Source organism: Quercus lobata, chromosome 5 (genome assembly GCF_001633185.2).
Source record: "Quercus lobata isolate SW786 chromosome 5, ValleyOak3.0 Primary Assembly, whole genome shotgun sequence".
Classification (NCBI taxonomy): Eukaryota; Viridiplantae; Streptophyta; class Magnoliopsida; order Fagales; family Fagaceae; genus Quercus; species Quercus lobata.
Window position 1 is genome coordinate 74,129,052 of NC_044908.1, and position 20,667 is coordinate 74,149,718.

General features: G+C 38.8%; 1 long non-coding RNA gene across 1 annotated transcript; it reads right to left on the reverse strand.

The window, feature by feature from the left end:
• Positions 1–18,179: 18,179 nt before the first annotated feature.
• On the reverse strand, positions 18,180–20,346 carry LOC115989282. Its single transcript, XR_004091866.1, has 2 exons — positions 20,101–20,346; positions 18,180–19,081 (listed from the first exon to the last, which is right to left on the reverse strand). It is a non-coding gene; the product is annotated as an uncharacterized LOC115989282 (long non-coding RNA).
• Positions 20,347–20,667: the final 321 nt, after the last annotated feature.

Sequence of the window (20,667 nt, forward strand, 5' to 3'; positions counted from 1 at the left end):
GCGATCCGAGAACCTGGCATAACTTAGTTTCTGTTTAACAATTCAGTATGAATGATAGGATGTTAATTTCCACTAGGTTTGCGATCCGAGGACCTGGCATAACTTAGTTTCTGTTTAATAATTCAGTATGGTAGGATGTTAATTTCCACTAGGTTTGCGATCTGAGGACCTGCCATAACTTAGTTTCTGTTTAACAATTCAGTATGAATGATAGGATGTTAATTTCCACTAAGTTTGCGATCCGAGGACCTGGCATAACTTAGTTTCTGTTTAACAATTCAGTATGATAGGATGTTAATTTCCACTAGGTTTGCGATCCGAGGACCTGGCATAACTTAGTTTCTGTTTAACAATTCAGTATGAATGATAGGATGTTAATTTCCACTAAGTTTGCGATCCGAGGACCTGGCATAACTTAGTTTCTGTTTAACAATTCAGTATGATAGGATGTTAATTTCCACTAGGTTTGCGATCCGAGGACCTGGCATAACTAGTAGTTTCTGTTTAACAATTCAGTATGAATGATAGGATGTTAATTTCCACTAGGTTTGCGATCCGAGGACCTGGCATAACTTAGTTTTTGTTTAACAATTCAGTATGGTAATTTCCACTAGGATGAGGACCTGGCATAACTTAGTTTCTGTTTAACAATTCAGTATGATAGGATGTTAATTTCCACTAGGTTTGCGATCCGAGGACCTGGCATAACTTAGTTTCTGTTTAACAATACAGCATGAATGATAGGATGTTAATTTCCACTAAGTTTGCGATCCGAGGACCTGGCATAACTTAGTTTCTGTTTAACAATTCAGTATGGTAGGATGTTAATTTCCACTAGGTTTGCGATCCGAGGACCTGGCATAACTTAGTTTCTGTTTAACAATTCAGTATGAATGATAGGATGTTAATTTCCACTAGGTTTGCGATCCGAGGACCTGGCATAACTTAGTTTCTGTTTAACAATTTAGTATGAATGATAGGATGTTAATTTTCACTAGGTTTGCGATCCGAGGACCTGGCACAACTTAGTTTTTGTTTAACAATTCAGTATGATAGGATGTTAATTTTCACTAGGTTTGCGATCCGAGGACCTGGCATAACTTAGTTTCTGTTTAACAATTCAGTATGAATGATAGGATGTTAATTTCCACTAGATTTGCGATCCGAAGACCTGGCATAACTTAGTTTCTGTTTAACAATTCAGTATGAATGATAGGATGTTAATTTCCACTAGGTTTGCGATCCCAGGACCTGGCACAACTTAGTTTCTGTTTAACAATTCAGTATGATAGGATGTTAATTTCCACTAGGTTTGCGATCCGAGGACCTGGCATAACTTAGTTTCTGTTTAACAATTCTGTTTAACAATTCAGTATGATAGGATGTTAATTTCCACTAGGTTTGCGATCCGAGGACCTGGCATAACTTAGTTTCTGTTTAACAATTCAGTATGATATGATAGGATGCAAGATTGACAGGATGCATAATTGACGTAAGTTAAAAAAGAATACTTGAATTGAAACTTCTTTACTAATAATAATACCTTCTGAGATTGTTTATATTCCAAGGATGGAGTACAGGTTTTTTATCTAGGTCCTCTAGATAGTAAGCTCCTATTCCTGCTACAGAAGTAATCCGATATGGTCCCTCCCAATTGGGTCCCAGTTTTCCCCAATTTGGATTCTTAGTGGCCCCCAGGACTTTTCTCAGCACCAGATCTCCTATGGCTAACAGCCTCATCCTCACATTGCTATCGTAGCCCTGCTTGAGTTTGTGCTGGTAGTGAGCTAGCTGAACCATCGCGCTCTCCCTTCGTTCTTCAATTAGGTCTAAACTTTTTTCCAACATCGCATCATTATTACTCGAAGAGAATGCACTGGTCTTCAACGTTGGGAATCTAGTTTCCAGGGGAATAACGGCCTCGGCCTCATAGGTCATGGAGAAGGGGGTTTCCCCCGTCGAATGTCGGGGTATTGTCCGATACGTCCAAAGCACATGTGGCAGTTCTTCCACCCATTTTCCTTTCGCGTCATCCAGCCTCTTCTTAAGCCCATTGACAATGATTTTGTTAACAGCTTCAGCCTGCCCATTGCCTTGCGGATAAGCGGGAGTGGAATATCTGTTTCTTATCCCCAGTTCTGAACAATATTTCCTAAAGGCATTGCTATCGAACTGGAGCCCGTTGTCCGAAACAAGAGCTCGTGGGATTCCAAATCGCGTAACAATGTTCTTCCAGACAAACTTCTTCACATCTACGTCCCTGATGTTCGCCAAGGGCTCAGCTTCAACCTATTTAGTAAAGTAGTCTGTGCCGACTAGCAGGTACTTCTTGTTTCCTATCGCTTTAGGAAAAGGGCCGACAATGTCCAGCCCCCATTGTGCAAAAGGCCAAGGGCTTGAGAGAGGGTTAAGAACTCCTCCCGGTTGGTGGATATTCGGAGCATATCTTTGACACTGATCGCATTTCTTAACGTACTCCTGCGCTTCTTTCTGCATATTCGGCCACCAATAACCTTGCGTTAGTGCTCGGCAAGATAAGGACCTTCCTCCTGTATGGCTTCCACAAATGCCCTCATGCAACTCTTCCAGGATTGATTCTGCTGTTTCAGGAGGCACACAGAGCAAGTATGGCCCAGAGAAGGACCGTCTGTACAGCTTTTTATCCTCGGATAACCAGTACCGAGGTGCTCTCCTTCGTATTTTCTCAGCTTCCACCTTATCTTCGGGCAATACGTCACTGTCGAGAAATTTTAATATAGGGTCAATCCAGCTTGGCGACAAACTAGCTTGACGGATTTGGCAAACCTCCTTTTCTGGTGAGGTGGGAGTACGCAAGTCTTCGACGATAATCACCAGAGGGAAATCTCGTACTGAGGAGGTGGCAAGGGTCGCCAAGGAGTCAGCGTGGGTATTTTCACCTCGTGGAATATGTAATACGTCGAAAGATTCGAACTCTGTTCGCATACGCCTAACCCTGTCCAGATACCCTTGCATCCTTGGGTCTCTGGCCTCCAACTCTCCAGTCACCTGGCCAACGACCAGCCTCGAGTCCGAGAACAGTTTCATCGCCTTTCCACCCATTTTATGGACCATGCTCATTCCCATTATCAAAGCTTCGTACTCTGATTCATTGTTAGTAGCCGAGAACCCTAGTCTTAGCGACTTCTCGATGATGACCTCTTCGGGGGATATCAGAATCAATCCCAATCCAGCTCTCCGTTGGTTTGCGGCCCCATCCATGTATACTTTCCATACAGGCCCTCCTGGTGCGGATATCGCACCAACCGATTTTTCATCCATGTGATTTTGATTCCTACTAACTTCCTCAGGGCACTCAGCGAATTTAGCTACCAGATCGGCGAGAACTTGACCCTTTACAGAGGTGCGGGGCATGTATTTGATGTCAAAAGCACCCAAAATCGTACCCCACTTGGCAATTCTGCCGGTGTAGTCAGCACTTCTAAGTATGGATTTAAGAGGCAATTGGGTCAAAACAACTACAGTGTGAGCTTGAAAATAGTGCGGAAGTTTACGTGTTGCATGGACCACCGCCAGTATGGCCTTCTTTAACGACAGATATCTCACCTCAGCTTCATGGAGGGATTTACTTACATAATAAACTGGCCTCTGGACGCCATTGTCTTCTCGCATCAAGACGAAACTGACTGCGTGAGGAGCTACCGCCAGATAGGCATACAACACCTCATCCACTTCAGGGCTAGAGGTTTGGACAAATAGTCTTTCAACTGCTGGAACGCCTCAGCGCACTCCTCGGTCCATTCGAATCCTTGCCACTTATGTAACAGACGGAAAAAAGGACGACACCTTTCAGCCGACCTGGAGATGAACCGGTTCAACGTAGCAGTCATCCCCGTCAGCTTCTGCACTTCCTTTGGATTCCGAGGCGCTTGCAAATCGTTAATGGCCCTAATCTGGTCTAGATTCACCTCAATTCCCCTATGGGTCACCATGTACCCCAAGAAGTTTCCGGAACCTACACCAAAGGAGCACTTCGAAGCATTCAGGCGCAATTTGTGTTCTCTCAGTATCTCGAAGATACTAGTGAGGTCCCCCACATGTTCAGTTACTACTTTACTTTTCACGACCATGTCATCAATATAAACTTCAATACTTCTGCCCAGCTGTGGCTCAAACATTTTCGTCATCATGCGTTGGTAGGTAGATCCAACATTTTTCAAACTGAAAGGCATCACCTTGTAATGGTAGTTCCCAACCGGGGTCACGAAAGCGGTCTTTTCTTGATCATCGGCGGTCAGTGGTATTTGGTGATACCCTTGAAAGGCATCCAAGAAACTCATCCTAGGGTGGCCCACGGTCGCATCCACCAACTGGTCAATCTTCGGCATAGGAAAGGGGTCCTTAGGGCATGCCTTATTAAGATCCGTGAAATCCACGCACACTCGCCATTTCCCCGTTTTCTTCTTCACTACCACCGTATTGGCCAGCCATTGGGGGTAAAAGACTTCTTTGATAGCCCCAGCCTGTTTTAGCTTGGCAACTTCACTTCTGACTGCCTCGGCATGCTCTTTCGATGGTCGCCGAGGAGCTTGCCTCCTGGGGAGAACGGCAGGGTTCACATTGAGTCGATGACAAATGAAACTTGGGTCTACTCCTGGGGCTTCGTACGGGTCCCATGCAAAGACGTCCACATTGGCTCGAAGGAACTCCAACAAACTCGCTTTCTCTTGCAAAGGCAACTTGGCCCCAACCCGGAAGAATTTTTCTGGATCATCAGCAACAATTACCTTTTCCAGATCTTCACACTCTACCCCACTGATTGGTACGTCTAAACCTGATGCTGGGGACTTTAATTGCTATGACTCATTATCAGCGGTAGCTGAGGTTTCTGCCTCTGGCCGATGCTGAATAGCCGCTACTTGGCATTGCCGAGCAGCCGCTTGGCTCCCTACTATCTCCAGCACTTGGTTTCCGGATGGGTACTTCACCTTCTGATGTAGGGTGGATGAAACTGCTTTAAGTGTGTGAAGCCAAGGTCTGCCCAAAATAGCCGTATACGGAGAATAAACATCTACGACAATAAAATCCACCTCCACCACCTCCATGCCTGACTGCACGGGCAGCCTGATTAACCCCATAGGAATGACCAACCTTCCCTCAAAACTGATTAGAGGGGAATTATAGGTTGTCAAGTCCCCCGGTTTCAAACCTAGCCCCTTGTACAAATCCGGATACATCACATCCGCTGCGCTTCCCTGATCAACCATCACTCTTCGGACATCGTACCCACTAATCCTCAGTGTTACCACCAAGGCATCCTCATGGGGTTGTATGGTTCCAACCAAATCTTCGTCTGAAAAACCCAAAATCAAGGGGACACGCCTCTTGGCTCTCTTCAATGCTTGAGAACGATCCTCGGCCGGGGATCGGGACACCGACAACACTCTGGTGGGGCAAGATCCAGTCCTTCCCGGGGCTGCAAAGATGACGTTGATCGTACCCCGAGGGAGCCTTGATGAAGCATCCCCACGCACCTCGGAACCTGCTTAGCTCGCCCTTCCCCTGGAGTGATGCAAGAGTTGCTTTAACTTCCCTTTCCGGACCAACTGCTCCAAATGGTCCCATAAATTCCTGCAGTTGTCTGTCGTGTGCCCATGATCCTGATGGTAATGGCAATACAAACTCGGGTTGCGTTTTGTAGGCTCTCCCGCCATCCTGTTCGGCCATTTGAAAAATGGCTCGTCCTTTATCTTCTCCAAAACCTGCTGAACAGGCTCCCGAAATACTGCATTAATAACTTGGGTGTCCGCCGAGGCCGACTGCCCAACAAAGTCCCTCCTCGGTCGGCTATTATTATAACGATCCGACCTGAAATCCCTCCTCTCCTGAGGGATCATCTTGGCCTTTCCTTTCCCCTGAAGTTGATCTTCCTCTATCCTTTTGTACTTCTCTATTCTGTCCATCAGCTGGCGCACACTGGTAACAGGTTTACCCGTCAAGGATTTCCTCAAGTCGTGATCAGCTGGGAGACCGGCTTTGAAAGTGGTTATAGCCACAGCGTCATTCTTCCCCCCTATTTCGTTAAACATTTTCCAGTACCTATCCGAATAGCTCTTGAGAGTCTCGCCCTCTCGCATAGACAAAGTCAACAAGGATCCCAGAGGCAAAGGAGCCCGGCTGTATGTAATAAAGCGAGCACCAAAAGCCTGGGTCAGTGCTTTGAAAGATCCAACAGAATTGGCCCTTAAGCCATTGAACCACCTCATCGCCGTTGGACCCAAACTCGATGGAAAAATCTTGCACATCAGAGCATCATCCCTGGAATGAATAGCCATCTTCTGGCTGTAATAGCTTACATGTTCCACCGGATCTGAATGGCCATCATACAGAGAGAACGTAGGTTGATTGAACCGCCGAGGATGGGTAGCATCATCTATGCTTCTTGTAAAGGGTGACCTGGAAATTTGACTAAAGACTTTGTTCATGACATCGTTTCCCAAGCCCCTGCTAGTTGGACTTTTATGCCTACGCCTATGGCGACGCTCCTCTTCGTAGGAGAAGGTCTAGCTTTGCGGAGTCCTCGACCTCCGCCTATAGCTAGTTCCATCCGACTCCCCGGATGATGGTTCAGAGCGAGGTGGGGAACGTTCCCGTCGTGCATGGCGCAACTCTCTCTTCAAGTCCGCAATCTCACGTTGCAGATCCCCACCATGCTTCGCGTGGGAAACGTGACTCTTCCCGCGTGTATGGCTCCTTGTGGTATGAGTGGTATGTATACTCCCCTCCCGGACTTCCCTCCGTTCGGGACTCCTTCGAGGACCACCATGCTGAGAGCCCCTTGACTCCGCCTGATGCAGGTTGACATCATCCTGATGCAGCCCCGCTGCGGGATGAGGTAGTTCCACTCCTTCCATCGGAAACGTTGTATCAGAGGTTGTACAAGCTAACACAAGCTGTCCCCACAGACGGCGCCAATTGTAAGGACACGATTTTGTAACGAACCTAAACAGTATTGGGTTCGCACGTAAAAGGCCCAGACAATATGATTTTTAGAGCGTGGGTGTAAAGATCTAGGTTAACTGTGGTCTCTCCTCCAAAGATTTACTCTCAAGTACGTTCAAGGTTTACAGTTGGTATAATGAATGTTTTTCTTTTGTGACTAGTGCAACTCTCTTTTTCTTCTCTTACTTTCTTCTTTCTAGTTTATGTCTGTTCTTCTCTTTTCTTTTTCTGTCCCGATCCTTTTCTTCATGTTCTTCTTTTAGTTTATATACTCCCCTTTGCGCCCCATCCTTACCGCACACGTGTAGGTTGTGTCCGGAGGATTTCTTTCTGTCCCATTTGGCACCTCCTGGAACTTCCTATGGGCAGCTGTAAGGCTGCTTCCTTACTGTTCAGGTATCACCTCCACATTAATGCAGCTAGAGAGTTGGTTGAGAGGTCATTAATGCGGAGGCAGCTGTAGTTACAGATATTTGTTTGCCTTATCTCTTTCATCTTTAATCGGCTACTCTATCCTTTGCGGTGACCTAATTCTGAGATCTGATCGCAGTGAGACCACGTCCTGATCGTCCTCGGACGCATACTGCCGAGGAGCATGGTGTCCTCGGACGGGTATACGGCCTTGGATGGGCCACGGGCCCAACAATCCTGAACCAATTCTGAACCCTATGGGCCCATTAGTCGAACGGTCCCCACAATAAATAATAAAAGTTTATTCAATCTAAATAATCCATAAAAAATTTTAAATAAATGCAACCAGCAACCTAGAATCTCATTACAATTGTCAGAGCTCTAATCCCATCAAAGATAAAATATCCTCAAAATAATTCTCCAATACAATATTTAATACCATAATAATAATAATAAAATCCTTAGCTCCACAATATAATTTGTAACTATTGTTTTTTAAAAATTTCTACTTCAATCATCCTTCTAATGTATTTGTAAGGGGGAATAAAATTGGGGGGAGGGGGGTGAGATAACTCAATAAGTGGAATTCACAAACTTTAGGGTGTGGGAACAAACCTTTTAAATAAATAATTCATACAACAAAGTCATAACTTGTAACCCATCAATATTTTAACATCAAATATTTCATATAAAAAAAATATCATTATATTGTGAGCCATTATAATTTACCAACACCATTATACAAATAATTTCTTAGACTTTTTTGTGGTCAACATTTACGTCCCATTGACAGGGTTGTACTGTCTCTTTTTTAGGACTGGAACCCCCTTTTTATCTCCTTTCTTAAGGGTGGTTCCTTTGGAACCTAAATGTGTACTCCTTTACTAAAGAGCTCTCTTTTTGGATCCTAAATGATATACTTCCTTGCTAAAGAACTACCAAATGTGCACTGTCCCATTCTTTGAGACCGTCCCTTGCTAAGGACTAGTTACAGTATGATTGTCCCTTATTAAAGATTAAATATAACATTGAGTTTTTAATCACGACTTGTCATAGGATTCAAAACAAATTCAAGATGCTCACAACAAATAATCCAATCATAATACTCAAAAAAATACAAAGATTTATCCACACATACAAGTTTAAATAAGTTTAGGTTGTCTTACAAGTTTTTCATATAACAAATAGTCAACGTTTTCATACAATATGCACATCAAACATTTATAGAGTATCAATATATTTATATAATATCAACATATTTCTTTGATATAAGAATAGTTTCATAATCAAAATTGTTTTTGGGAAAATCCCTAAATTAGTAAATACCATTTACCTCTTATTTGCAAAAATGAAACCAACCACCTTTGAGTCACAATAAATCAGTAGAATTAGAATCTAGCAACACCAAAAATAGGTCCATCAATATGCAATTTTCTAATTAAAAATCTGTTTCCACGCTTAAACAGCTTCATCCTGGACAACACTAATATTTTCAAAATTTTCCATTTATTTACTGACTGTCCAGTTCACTTTCAGCTTTGATCAGATTGTTCTATTTCACATATTTTCACTATCTATAAATTCACATGAAAGTACAACAATTCTATAGAACTCTAGCATTTCATTATATGTATAACCATCATATAATCTACTACTATTCTTTAGAAGCCTCATATTATAATCTGAGTTGATCAATCCAATAGCCCATTATCCCCTTGATGCCGCAAAACATAAATGATAAGGCTGGACTAGTATTTGAACAATGATAGGTGGTAGATGCATGACAGATTGGTGAACTTAGTTAGCTAGTATATGACTTCTTTATATCTATGTTATAGTGGCTAAATAGATTCAGATTTTTAACTTAAAAGCATTGCTGCATAATCAGATTTTTGGCTTAAAATCATTGCTGCATATCGCAGCGGCTTAGAGATGATAATTAATGTCACTAGAGCGATGCTAAGGCAGGTATCTAATAACCATAATGCAACTTTTTCCATTAATATAATCATAGATATTCATGAAACTAACGCCTATTAGCTCCCTTCCAAGACATATGGCTATATGTTCTATTTTTATCTAATCAATCTTAAAGCCTATAGAGGGCCATACGGCTATGTTCCATGCCTATTTTAATATTGTAACAATAATAGGTCAGCTTTTCCAATAATATAATGATAGGTCAGCTCTCCCAATTATATTCTACTAGGTACCAAAAATAATAGATGCACAGACCCATGTCTTCCTATAAGCGTGGAAACAATTGCTAGCCATTGAATACTCCAACTTTCTAAATATAGAGCAGGAGAAAACCCTACCTGAAATTCTTACGCACAGCCATAGAGAAGAAAAGAAAAACTAAATCGTGTGTTGCGGCTGAAACAAAAAGAAACCTCTTTTATATATACACGTGTAGCTTAAGAGGTAAAAGTCTAGGATTTTTAAAACTTATTAAGACTCATATATTTACTTATGTCATCTCACTTAGATGTCTTATACCATAATAATTATCTTATTTAAATATCTTAGGCCCAAATCAATTAAATCCATTTAATTGTGGGCCTCCTTTTTAATTTTTGTATTTTTGTATAAGAAAGAAATTAGTAATAAAATTATGGGTGTTACACTCTTAAATGCCTAAGTTGATAGTACTTTTGGTGTTTTAAAATCTTTTGGAGGCATTGATGAATATCTATTGATGAATATCCCCCAAAAACTCACACAGTTTTTGTTTTTGACCGAGGATTTTCAAAGGTGACTGGATTGTGGATTTATTTTGTGGCCTCCGAAGGTAGGATAAACTTTGTTTATGACGTAATTTTGAGAGAGAGGTCTTAATAAATATGTATGTAGCTTTCATAATTAACTTTCTCAATATCATTTTATTTTGATAATTTTTTTTTTGAAGCCCTAATATTTATTAGCCCATTTGATCCTTCTCCATAGCCCTGCATTCTGAGTCACAGCTTATGCCAAAGTATGTTAAATTTATTTTGCATATTTAGTTTAGCATTAGAAATTTAGAATTAACCGAAGACTAGATATAATCGTGCTTATAATGGCATCTCCTAAGTCCTAACAGTTTGCTCCCAACAATAATTGAAAGTTCATTGTTGACTATAGAGTATATTACAAAAAAAATATTGCAGACAATACCCAGTTGGAAATTAGTGGGCAGGTTAGTAAACTGCACGATGCATTAGGGTAGCTTTAGGAATATCTTTTCTTTTGAAACCCTAAGTAGTAAGCAGTAGCACCCACAACTGCACTGTGGTACTTGAGAATCATGTTTGGCGTGCCTAGCAATATGGAACGAGATTGACAAGATTAATTCTAAGTTTCTAACCACTTGATCATGTTTTCTTTTCTTTCTCATAGGGTAAATAATTAGTTTTTTATGTGATATTTGTTTAGGTAGACAATCCTAATTAGTCTGTTGAAGATCTATTTCCTATCTAATAGTTTTGAGACAAAGGAAATTTTTATTGCTGTGATATTTTGTTTAGGTGGAGTACCTATATATAACAATCGAAAATCAAACCATATATTGCAGACAGAAATTGCCAAGAACTAAAAAGGCAATTACCTTTGTGACAGGTAACTCGCACCTTATATCATCGAATTTGTTCTGACTAAACATTGAGAAAGCAATGGTAGTAAGCACAACTAACTCCATTATCAATCAAGGTGAATTCCCCTTGGCATATTAGTTGTGTTCTTGCCTGCAGAACATAGAAAAATTTAGGCAATTGGTGTCATTAAGTGGTTAATACAGAGAAATGATCAATTTTTCACAAGATACATATATAAACAGGAGCAAAACTTACATTTTAAGTATTCCAGAAGCATTGTAGTTAATTAAGATGGATTATTTCAAAATTCCTATCACTCTTTGCCGGTCTATTATTGCAAAACTATAACGAAATTGTTGAACAGGACTAATACGTAACGAAACATTAGCTTGCGTATAAAAGTATAGTACTATCTCTAATTAGAGTCTTTCCTTCTATGACTGCCCGATTAGAGTCACCGGCTGATTAGAATCTTTATCAAATTAATGTAGTGTTATGTCAATTGTCAAAGTCAATGCTCGTAATCAGCATTGTTAGATGCACCATTCTTTCTATGACGTGTTCTGCTTTTTATCGCTTTCGTACCCGCACCACTATTTATATCATCTCTCACAATATGTAACCTTAAGTATTCAGCATTAAGGAGATATACACTCCAAATTCTACATTCTTTCTTAAATTATCTGTCATGAAAATTGTGGTTACACAGCCCAAAATTGGACCCCAGATGGTCCAAGAAGAGAAGTATTTTGATTACTCTTCAAGGGCAATATATCTTCGGGCCATTGTCTTGGGAGGTCTCAAAGGGGTTGCATAGGCAGCTTTTATGATAATGATGTGGGGTTACACGTGTGAGTGAAGTCCCATATTGAATAAAGATGAGAAGAATGAGTGGTTAATATAACATAATTGAGCATATACTCATTGGGCTTAGGCCTTTTAGGTTAAAGTGTGTCTCTATATGTTATATTAATTACTTAAGGAATCTCCCCAAGGTGTTTATCCCCCCGACAAGTGGTATCAGAGTCCATGGTGGTGTGCGGCAAAGGTGGTGAGGCGTTCATGGTCCCTACCCAGTGGGGAAAGAAAAAGCCTAAACGACCCACACACAAAGATCTTGGAGAAGAAAAAAAAGAGCACAGCAAATGAATATTGCTAATGGTGCTAAATAATGGTGTGATGCAAGGTTTCCATGGACATGGACGTGCGGGGTTCCCATGGATGTGCGTGCGGGGTTGACACGTGGTTCCCATAGATGGCGTACGAGAGACTCATGGATGATGCATTGATGAAGTGAAAAGCCCATTAGGTGAGGGGGAGTGAGTAGGACTTGTTCATAGCCTATAGAGAGGTCTTGAAACCCATAGAGAAGCAGAGACTCACACGTGAGAGGGAGATTGTTGGGTTACACGTGTGAGTGAAGTCCCACATTGAATAAAGATGAGAAGAATGAGTGGTTAATATAACATAATTAAGCACATACCCATTGGGTTTAGGCATTTTGGGTTAAAGTGTGTCTCTATATGTTATATTAATTACTTAAGGAAGCTCTTCAAGGTGTTTATCCCCCCGACAAATGAGTCCTATACTTATGAGTGTAGGAGTTGTTGCAATTGAAATGAAGGCTATACTTCTCACAAGCTTCATTGGATTGGCTGCAGGAACTTTGCATTTAGCACTTGCACAATATGTTTCTGTTTATACCCAATATTATATATTGACATTCCAAGCAAAAAGGAACATCAGAATGGGCAGAGGTGGAAAAAAGGGGGCACTGCCAAGCCCAACTCTAGTGGCTGTGGCATCATCGGTAACATATTTAGTAGGGGGCTCAGTGCTATTACAAGCAGCTGGTTTTATAAAGCAAAAGGAATGGAGATCTTCTGCTGTGATGACATTGTCTTCTTTATCCCTGTTTTTGGTGGGAGTAATTGGAGCTGCACTTGGAAAGGCACCACTTGCAAGGTCTTGTGCAAGAGTTTAATTAGAAGGATGGCTCACAATTTGCATAATGTGGGGGAAAAGCAAGATTCTTGAGCATATTGGACTCTAGAGAAGAAAAATACCAAGGTTGGATGATTAATATGATATCTCCATTATTAATTACAAACTAATTACTATAGTTAATGAATTATTTTTACCAGGACCAAATTAAGTCTGGTTGAAATATCTCACTTGAGAAAGGAGTTCTTTTTTCTCTTCTTTCCTATATTAATAGTTGACATTAAAGATTCGAATAAGCGACAAATCCTAGCATATGTAGCAGTCAGGTGTTGAACAAGAAAAATGAGAATTGGATAGCAACAGAAATGCCTGTTGTATTAAAGAATTTGTTGCAAGCTGCACGTCCTACCTTTTTCTATATTTATCATCTCATTTAATGTAATAAATGTTATATTGTAGTTCCTTTAAGTTTTCATGTTATAGGAACGAGCTCTTTTATGACTTTCTGGTTTTGATATCTTGTGTGGAACAAATATTACAGTCGCTGTTACCAGGCCAGCTTTAAGAAAATTGAATTCCGTTCAGATATGATCTTTATTTTCAATTGATTCCCACATAAACTATCCCAAACAGTGCATCAACCGCTTGCAAACAAGCCACTGCAGTTATGTTTGTTTAAAAGGAAATCATTTTTTGGAAAATAATCTTAGTTTTTGTTTTATTTAATATAACAAACTATTTGCCATAGTATTTGCAGAAGATAGCTTTCCACGTTTTTTGTATCCAGATCATTAAAATATTGGGGTATCTGTGAAGTCTTTCCGGAACCAGTTTCATCAACAATAACAAGAACCTATTAAAAGCAATAATTTAAGATCATGGACAAAAGTTGACACCTTGAATGAAATGCATTTATATATGTGTGAACAATGTAGACATAATAGAACAAGAAAGTTCTTATATAGATAGTACAAAACATAAACTTATGTGTAAAATACTTCATCGTTGAATGAAGCATTTTACAGGTTGGTGATGGTCAACACATGGGATAACAAGGCACACGTATTCTCGTCCGACCCCGGTGAATGGAGTATGGTGGAGTTTTCAAAGAAATTTAACATCGGTAGCCCTCCTTACAAAGGCGAGCTTTTTTGGTGCGGTAATGGTGGCCGTCTTCTCGGGTTTGATTTATACAACAGCACATGTAGTCGTTCCTTTGAGATTGAGCAGCCTATAGAACTGGGGCCAATGGAGTTTTTTGATTGCGTTGGACTCGGAGTGTGTCTGGGGTGCCTGAGAATATGTCAGATTTTAGTGCAGTCTCATATCTGCGTTTGGGAGCTCAAGGACTATGATAGCCAGGGTGCAGGCAAATGGTGCTTGGAGCACAAAGCGTCTCTCAAAGAATTTGTCTCAGAAAAATCTCTTTGGCCCACACAATATGTTAACCAGATTATTCCTTTGATCACAGTGCTGGGTTTTCATCCAATTGATGGAAATATCTTGTACTTGGGGATTGAATTGAAGGCTGTAGTATGCAACTTGCGAAAGAAAACGCTCGAAGTCTTTTGTAATTTGTCTGGCGATAAACATTGGAGCTCAATGCGCAGTTTCCTCAACTATGTGCTCCCAAGTTGGCCAACTCTCATTCCTTCTTAATGCTACCTAATAGCATTTACCTATTTTTGATTTTATAATTTCTGTTAGTTACTGGTTACAAAGATAATCAATTATCTTATAATCTAATTTTTGTCTATTTGTAGACTTACTAACTCTGCACTATTAGTTTCTGTTCCATAACTATTTCAATGCTGCCTAATTGTTTGTGTTGCTTGCTAGCATTTTCAGCTTTGGGTTCTATTGACAGACTTACTATCTTTGGGTTAATGTTTATTGTGATTTGCCATTAATTATATGTTGCATGATAAAAATCAAGCAAACAAAATTTCTAGTCTTAACCCATGTCCTAATCTTATTGGCTGAGATCGATTCCCAAATCCTAGCATTTAATGTTGAGATTAGTTGAATACTTGAATCTTAGCTTCCAATTGCCATTATCCAAAGAAGCTAAAATGCCCAAAAGCTAATCATACCATTTTCTGTCAAATCCTATGATAAATATATTGAGATTCTCTTGATAATATGATCCTTTTTGATTTTGCTAATTACTCCCTAAAACTTCATGGTAAAAAGAATCCACCATCAACTCCAAAACACACTAATCCCTCATAAAATTTTGCACCCATCCTACAATTTTCAACTCATAAGTCAGCCCTTTAATTCATAAATTAGCTTTCAGTGTCATAGATATCCTTACACACTTACCCATAAACATTCCTTCTCATCTCCTCAAAAAAAAAAAAAAATAAAATAAAAAAAAAAAATAAATAAAATAGCATCATAAAAAGCCATGAACAACCCTTTTTACACCATAGCCAAAAATAACAAAACGCTAGTATAGCTCTCTTTTATACGTCATACATTCAAACATACCTTTGACCTTTCTATAAAGTCACTTACATCACTTATTATATACATATATTGAATATATTACATGGAATGACAAATAGAAATCTTGTTTAGATACTTGTTGCACTAGTTGGATACTCTCTCTCTCTCTCTCTCACTAAATATTTTAAGCCCAACATCGAGTTTCGATTGATCCTGGCCTCCTAAATATTTTATTGGCAACAAAAAACCACAGCACAACACTTTCAATGAAAAATATATATATATTTTTTTATAAAGTGATTTGTTCATGACTTAAATATATTAAGATCATCGACTCAAAAATTACACTTTAAATTGTATCGAATTTGCTGTGTAATTGGCCATGTGCTCATGTTTAAAATTAAATTAAATGAAAGAAATCATGAAATTTCAATATTTAGTTCGATTCATTTATGCCAGCATGAGAAGATGTAATTTTTTATCCCCAACATTGGCCAACAAAACATTCCCAGAATATCTTATTATGCAACCAAAGATGCAGCCAAGACTTGGAGTTTGGGAAGGGGGGGGGGGAGATAGCTTTGCTACTGGCTACGTGTAGTAGCTCTAGCCTTTGGCTCTACCCCTTAACCGTTAAGGGGTTTTATTTATTTATTTTTATGTGTTTTGGATGTGTGTGTTGCTTCTAAGTAAGACAAAATTATTTCATTTTAAATTTTTTAAAAGCTTGGGCTGTTTGTTTTGAGAAAAATTGTTTTTAGCTTTGCTAATGGTAAATTTTTTGTTGGGTTAATTTTTTTGGACTTGCATATTTTGTTTTAGATCAATATATTTTTTATGGCCTTTAAAATGAGGAAAATGCTATAGCTACAATTTTTTTTTTTTCTTTTTACAAATTGGTAAGATACAAAGTAATGTAAATGGTGGGCTTATATGCAAACAAATAAATGATGTAGGAAATTTTGTACTTGTAGCATTACTCGTAATATAATTAATGATAATATTAAGGGGGACGGGGCAAAGTGACAATTTTTTTTTTTTTTTTAATTTTTTTATTTACAAATTGGTAAGTTACAAAGTGATGTAAATGGTGGGCTTCGATGCTAAAAAATAAATGATGTACTTGTAGCTGTAGAGGACTAAATTTCTAATTTGGAAAAAATCAAACAAGTAAAATAATTTCACAAATGCAGTTTTGTATTGATGATTGTGTGGTACAATTCTCTATAATTACAAAAGAGTGATCTTCTGATTCGATCTCCTTAAAAGACTTTGTTGATTGGAATTGTGGTAATATGATTTTGACTTGAACATAAAATATCCTTCAATTTGGTTGAGGGATGGATCGAAGATTGCTGAAACAGAATTACAATGAATCTCTAGCTATGAGCTTGTTAGAAATCTTTTGTTCTTCACGTTTTTCGTGTGTTCTTCGTCTTCGAAGGTTTGTGGTGGAAGTTCTTCGGGACTTTAGAGGCTTGAATCTATAGAGCTTCATTGATTTGTGATTTGTTGATGTTTCTGAAGGCTTTTGAGCTTGATTCCAGCAAACTTTAGGATCTAGGTAGATAGTTTGGATGATTTTGCTTCGAGTGTTCTTCGGTTTTGAGGTTGAAGTTTTTGAAGGTTTTGAGGCTTGATTCCTGTAGAGTTTTTGTACTTCTGATACTTTTGAATCTTCTCTGATGTTGCTTGTGCTCTAGATGGCTTGGTCCTCTTAAAGGCCCTAGGAAGGCTTCTATTTATAGGAGTTTGGGAGTGGGTGAGCGACACGTGACAGAGTCTAATTGGTGACACGTGTCACAGCCTGATTGGTCCGCGTATGTCATCGCTTACACGTGCTGGGTTGCATATGTCATCGCTTATATGTGCAAGATTGCATATGTCATCGCTTACATGTGCTGATGCGTGATTGGTTCTTGCATGAAACTTGACAAATTTCTGTTGGTTTCTGAGTAGTGATAGCAAAACCTAGCAGCAACATGTGGCACTTTGTAATTGACTGTATTTTGTGGACTTGGTAATATGACGTGTCAGCTTGTGATAGGTTGTGAATTTTCCCTCTCTACAATAGCATTACTCGTAAGAGAATTAATGATAATATTAAAGGAGCCAGGGCAAAGTGTAATTTTATAGAACAAAATTGCTAAAATTTGTTCTTATATAATACTAATATTAAAAAAAAAAAAAATAGGGGGCGCCATTTGTCACGCCCCAAACCCAAAAGGATCCAAAGCGTGAGGGAAGTACCATTAAAAGTGAGAACGTAGGAGTTTTTTTTTTTTTTTTTCATTTGATAAAATAAATAAGTATATTGATCTCTCCACAATACAAGTCAGAGCTCTATGATACATTTACAAGCAATACACACTACAAATCATGTCTCCAAATACACTTAACAATCCAATGTTCCAAATAAAATAAACACAAAGCCATGATCCTCTCTAAGGTATGCAATCTCAACAGAAAATCTAGGCCTACCACACCCAAGGCTAACAGACCTCAAGTATCCAACCTCCAATAGAATTGATTTTTGATCTCGTTGGACTTTGCAAGATTGAGTCATCAACTATTAATGGCCCAAATCTCCCAATTTAATATAGCACTCCAATCACCACCAATAAATTAAGCTCCATGCCCGACGTGTAGTTAATTTATCTAAAAAACTGTTGGAGATTGGGATGAGCTAAAGCCCAGTAAGTAGCATATTTAATGGGGGTGGGGTTAATGCAAGTTTTATGATGGTAACAATTTACAAATCATGCTTTTAATTCGGGAGTTTCCAAATAGTTTTTACAAAACCATTTCCCAAAAATAATGTGACAAGAATGAATAAATTGACACAGCACAAAGCTTTTCAAAATGTTCTCATGAGATTACATACTATATATTTCTCAAAATATCTCAACATGGAACTACTTACTATACTGTGAGCAATAACAACACCGTTCCAAACCAGAAAATCTAACCCAAGGCCACATGATAATCGCCGACACAAAGCCGGAACTCATTGCCGACACAAAGCCGGAACTAAACTGCCGACACAAAGCCGGAACTCATCGCCGACACAAAGCCGGAACTAATAACCATCACAAAGACGGGTGCTAAGATACTAATGTCACACAGACTATAGTATCTAGCTAGGTAATCACCGAGTAATCACATGTCACAGCACATGGGTAGAACATAAAGAGCTCACATAACTTTAATTCAAAATACATAATTTCACTTCTAAGTAGTTTCATAAAACATTTGAATGCCCAAGATATTCACAAGGTTTTCAATGCCTTCAACTTATTTCTTGCCAAAGAGATTTTGTATTAACTTCCCAAATAACATAGGCCAAGATAAAGCATCTTTATATTTTTGCAAATAATGCAATAAATCCATAATACGCATTTTCTAGAATTTAATCAAAGATGCTAGTCTTTTCTTTGCTAACAAATCATGCAAATTCCCCATATGCAATAAGAATATGCATTTTCATATATAATCATATATATAGTAGGGTCATAACACAACACCTTTTAGAAAAACATAGTTCCACCATTAATTTTCCAAAATGTGTTTGACCCAAAAACAATATTTATAAGATATGGTTATTTTTCAAAAATACCCATTAAAAAGCTACTTACCTCGGAAGGCCAACCAATTTTACCTCAACCGGGCACCACAAAATCAACTAGTCCAGTCACTAGGTCCATCACCAAGAATATCGGAACCTAAAAACATAATGATCAATCCTATCAATAACAAGGCCTTTCACAAGTACCATCACACTTATCTCCATAAATCGTAACAATACCCTAAAATCAAACCAAAGGCCCTAAAGTCTAGCTTGCCCATCCTAAGACAAGTACCCTTCCCAAGCAGAAACCAAACAAGCATCCAAGAAACTCATAGAGCTTACACAACCAAAACATTTTAAATTCACTACCGCAAAAATGTGCATCATAAGATAAAATAACATACTCCTGAATCTCTTTGAGTACTAAATAGTATATTTAAACTAAGATAAGATCAACCGAGGTATGGAATTAATTCCACAATTTCTCAGCGTTTTAGTCTTACTTTCAGATTCAGTACAAACAGGGCAGCCATTTGTAAAAATTGTTTGGTCAATGAAAAGCTATCCGATTAATTCAAAACTTTAAGGGAACATTCCCCTATATGTATAGAATGTACCACAGAAAATTTAGCCCAAAACGATTTTTCTGTAATTTATTAAAAATCATGCATTGCGGCTGACTCAAATCTGTCATGACAGCTTTAGAAAATTGCTATAGTTATAAGACTAGCCCAAATTATTTGAGAATTCACCTACATTAAAACCACTAGATTTAAAGCATATTAAGAACAAGGAATCAACCCCAAAATCTCATATAAACAACTTATCGAACACTAGGTATGCAAAAACAAAGCACATGCACACACTCCAATTTCAGAAATTCAAAGTTAACACTCTTACAAAAAAATCTACCTCAAACTTCCACAACATCAACTCATACGATTTGCTCAAGGAAACCCAAGTTTTTAACCATGAAGAAACCCCAAATGATCACCATTTGTAAAAACCCTTAACCATTTAACAATTAAGCCCACCAAATCAAAAACCCATATACATAATTACAAGAACATCACCCTAGAAGCTCATAAATCTCATGAACATCATTATCAAAGCTTAGATTAAAATAACCTTAGGCAAAAGTATAAAACCCACTAAAAGATTAGATATTTTTACCTTAAATCAAAAGAGATGAATATGCCTTAGAGGTTCCTAGAGAGCTTTGCGGTGATCATGCCGGAAAAGATGGTGGAGATGGTGGGGAAGGAGGTACACGGTGGGAGAGAGTGAGGGAGGAGTGCTTGTTATGTTTGGGAGGAAAAAATGAACAAAAGAAAAGTGTAGAGGGACACTTACTTTGACTGGCCAAAGAGGGAGAGAGGGAGATATTTTGAGAGAATGTGTGGTGGTAAGTGGGGTCACACATGTGGCTCCTTAAAAATCTGATTCCCTTTTTTTTTTTTTTTTTTTTTTTTTTTTTTTTTAACAAAATTTACAATAACAAAATTTTGTAAGAAAAATATCTTATACACAAGTCATTTGCAGACCGGTTTCTGAATCTAAGTTGGAAAATTCACTTTATAATATTATAAGGCAATCACACACAAAGACTATGAATATATGTTCAATCTGACCAACAAATCAGAAAGAGCATGGAACCTTAAGACCAACCAAACAACGATATGTTAGTTTAATAAGTAAGGACAAAAGTCCAAAGAACACCACCCCCCCCCCCCCCTCTTT